The following is a 4038-nucleotide window of genomic DNA, read 5'->3' as shown; positions in this document are numbered from 1 at the left end:
CAAGGCATGCAAAACAAATAATCAAAAAGAAAAGGGAAAGGGGAGAAATAATGATTTAGGCTTTGAAGCCCAAACCATTGAACCTGTCCTAATCTACTTGAGTTTTCAACCCATTTGTCCTTTCACCGGTCTCATTTCTATGTTTTCGAGCCCTTTGGCTTGAGTTTTCGCTTCACCTGTATTAAGTACAATTTTGGCTTCTAGGCCCAAAATTACTCAAGCAATAAACAAATAAAACAAGGATAAATAAATAAATAGTACAACAATGGATAAAAAAATAAGGAAAGGCTAACGATTTGTATTTCCACTTCGAGGATGGGGCTTTAACCCCGTTCCCTTCTTCGACTTTCTTTCATCCATATATAGTTCGACTCTAAACTCTCTTTCGGCTTGACTTGAAAACATAGGACTTATTGGCCCATGAAGAATATCTGGAAAGGGAAGAGTCCGTGGGGACTTGAATGATGTCCATGCATGGAAAGAAAAATAAAACACATTAGTATATAATCTAAATTAAAGAAAGGAGAAAACCAACAAAAAGAAAATAAAAATAAAGTGAGGTAAGTTAGATAACATGTGTTCAAAGAAAGGCAAAACTGCAAGAAAAACTAATGCGGATTTAACGAAAAGAAAAATTGGCAATATGGTATGGGTCTCAACAATCAAAAGCCGATTAGGGATAGTAATCCATATTCATATCAATTAAAAGATCAAGTTCAGACAAAACAGGGGAAATTAAAAATAGCTTGGTACATGATCACCCCAAGAAGTAAAAAAAAAACGAATAAAAGGGGACATAAATAAGAAAAATTAATACGCACTTAGCTAAGAACAACGCGGCATAGACAAATACTCAAGAGCCGGTTGGAATCATAAAATATTTTCATACCAATTTGACAAAGAAGAATTGTATGCCAATGGACTTTGCATTTCGGCTAATCCAACATGACAGGAGTGAAGACAGAGCGTATAACCTTTTCCTAACTAATTTGAGATGATTGCTAGGTACGCGAAAATAAAAATGAAAACATCAATCTGACTATTACTATGCAAGATGACTATAGCATGGGCATAACAGTTCACTGTTGTCTTTGCAACATGGCGCAGTATCAGTAGGCTCAGTATATTGAACTGAAATTGGACACCTCTTGCATACTAAACTTCTAATTAGCAAATGCAAAAGAAAGGAATATAAAATATGAGAACCATTTCAATTCATAAAAGAAACCTTTGCGTGTTTATACCAGACGGATACTTCCAGTTATATCGCACATAGTATGTCTTGAAATGTGAAGAAGTGCATGGTTTTGATCTCATATTAGTAAGAGACCAATTTGTGCTAAACTTGAGCACACCTATTGCACTTGTGAGTTTTATGTAGATGAAGAAAATGACAGATAGGTATAGATTTACTACTGAAACGCTCACCAATCCACCTTGATTTAGTTGAAGGGACAGAACACAACCACGCAAGATCAGCCATACTATGAGTTGCAACTCAAATTTTCAAGCAGTTATCACTCAAATGGTCAGTCTACTGCCTAACACCGATAAGACAAAAACGAAGTGAGATTTAGAAAAAGAAGAAAGAAAAAGGAAAAAAAGAAAAGAAATAACCTTCAGACTAAAACATGGCTACGAATTTTAATACCAAAAGAGATAGAACTTTAACGATGAACTAAAATTATCAAATTGAGGTCAACGGAAATATCATCTCGAAACAGTAGTCGTAACTCAATCCCATAGCTTATGGCTCTCAAGGCCTTTACAGCAAAACAATTCTCAGCGCCCAAGGTTATAAGTACAACTACGAATCAGGTAATATTAGACTGAAAATAGTTAAACTAGAATCAAGGCATGACCTTTAACCAAGAACCATCTATTCGAACCATAACAGTTCATAAGATAAAACCTTTAGTCGAAAATTAATCAAAAATATCAAGAGTAGGTGACAGATCACGAAACCGAAACAAAGACGATGAAACCACATATCAAAAAATCAAGGCAGAAATTAATCCTAATGTAACAATACAAACAAAATCATCTTTCGCAAAAAGAGCAACCTATGATCTTTAAAAATTTCTACTGCAACAAATTCCCAGTGCATTACTGTTAAAGTATTAATAACCAAAGAATGACTAATATGGAGAAATGAGATGAACGATAAAGTGAAAATAAAACTAGAAGGGAGAGACATGTTTACCTCTATCGGGGCAGCAAACGGGACGACGAATTATCAGCAAAATCGTCGCTACCGAAATATCGCGACGTCGACCACCAACAGAGCGTCCTTTTGCTTTTTCCTCTAGAGATTTCAAAACTAGCTTGGAGAGAAGCGAGAAGAGAGAAAAGCCCCCCAAAACTTCTATAAAAGAACCCTAACTCCCAGACTTTCTCCCCCCCAAAAAAAATCCTCTAAAATTTACTAACCCCGTAATATCAACCTCAGAAGGGAAAGAAGAGAAAAAAATGCCCTAAACAATGATCTAGAATTTTCCTCTCAAGAAATTTTTTCCTCCCGCCCCCCCCCCCCCCAAATAAAAAGAGACCCCCTTAGAACCCTCAATCCCCCTCTTTATAGAGAAACCAAAAGATAGGGTTTGTTTTTGGGCTTTCCGTAAGGGCGGTCTTGGTATTTTTCCAAAATTTTGAAATTCAAAACTGATGATAAGGTTGACAACGGGATTTTTTACTCGAACTTGTACCGATTTTTGGATTCTTGGTAAATTTCAAATTGGTTCCAACCAATAGGAAAAGGAAACATAGAAATCCCCTCCCAAAACCAATCAAAACCAAACACATAGGTACGAAATCGTACCAATAATTCTAAGATTCAAGGAATTTGGTCATTGGGGTGAGTCAACTCACCCGTTTTCTATAATCTTTTAGGTCTTTCCTCATCGTTCTATCAAGTGGAAAGCGTGAAGAAGGATGGAGTTGGTTACTGGTTTCTCCGGATTCCGGGTTGAAGGTGGGTTCTGGATTTGGTTGGTGTTGATGATGGTCGATGTTGACTTGGAAGTTGTTGTTAGTTATGGAAGTTAAGGAGGAAAATAAGATGGGCCGGGTAGGGGTTTAGGCGCTGGGACGATCGTTTGTTATTAGGCTTGGGGTGGCAGTTAAATATCATTGGGCTGGTTTAGATCATTTTGGGAATTTGGAAAATAGGGAGTGGGATGGTGGGTCAGGAATATATGGCTCGGTCCAGTTGATATAATTGAAGAGAAAATGGGCCGCTACTGATTTGTTAATTGGGTTGAAATTGAGGATTTGACTATTCATTTAGGTTTTGGCCAAATTGAAGATCAGTTGGCCAATTGCATCGCAATTATGGCCAATTTGATTTCAATTGCGGCCGAATCTAACGGATTGGCCGAATTAAATCATTTTTTGAAATGAATTAATAGCTTATTTAACCCCGAGCTTCTTGATTCGATAAAAATTAAATACATATTCATCCGAATAATTTATTTTTTGAGAGTAAATTATTTGAATCAAGATTCTAATTATTAAAATTATTTTAAAGATAATCCTTAATTAAAAGACCAGCATTCCGTTGAATAAATGTTTAAGCGACAAAATTATATATATATTTTGATATAATTGAATGCAATAGTACATTATCGTCACTTAAATGATAAAATCAGCCGACTAAACGATTTGAAAATCTTTTATTCGGGTAAAGTAAATGTTATAATTTTGTTTTAAAAATTGAAAAAATTTGAGACTAAACTCAGTTGTGGAGGGCAAAAATTAGGTGTCAACAAATGCCTCCTCCCTTTGGTTAGGGTGAATGCAAGTGACACTAGGCAAAGGGAAGTTGACGTCCCTAATTTTGTCCGACCATAAATTCATATCTGGAGGAAGTTGTTTTATGTACGAGCCTAAGGAGTTATGGCAGGACCTCGGCATCAGGTTTTAAAATTTCACAAGCTGTTTTGATTTTTTGGGAACTTATGATAAAATCATAAAAGAGAGGGAGTATGGATTTAGGGGGAGGTTGGAACGCAGTAGAGTTTTCTATACGGATCCCAGCCT

At 36.2% G+C, this 4038-nt stretch overlaps 1 long non-coding RNA gene across 2 annotated transcripts; it reads right to left on the bottom strand.

Annotated features, from left to right (window-relative positions):
- Positions 1 to 28: 28 nt before the first annotated feature.
- Positions 29 to 3010, bottom strand: LOC124891272. Of its 2 annotated transcripts, XR_007049608.1 has the most exons (3): positions 2204 to 3010; positions 1429 to 1541; positions 29 to 456 (listed from the first exon to the last, which is right to left on the bottom strand). It is a non-coding gene; the product is annotated as an uncharacterized LOC124891272 (long non-coding RNA). The 2 variants fall into 2 exon arrangements; XR_007049609.1 differs by having other exon boundaries at positions 29 to 1541.
- Positions 3011 to 4038: the final 1028 nt, after the last annotated feature.

The sequence above is a fragment of the Capsicum annuum genome, unplaced genomic scaffold (assembly GCF_002878395.1).
Source record: "Capsicum annuum cultivar UCD-10X-F1 unplaced genomic scaffold, UCD10Xv1.1 ctg3317, whole genome shotgun sequence".
Taxonomy (NCBI): domain Eukaryota; kingdom Viridiplantae; phylum Streptophyta; class Magnoliopsida; order Solanales; family Solanaceae; genus Capsicum; species Capsicum annuum.
This window is presented reverse-complemented; position numbering and strand designations above follow the sequence as displayed.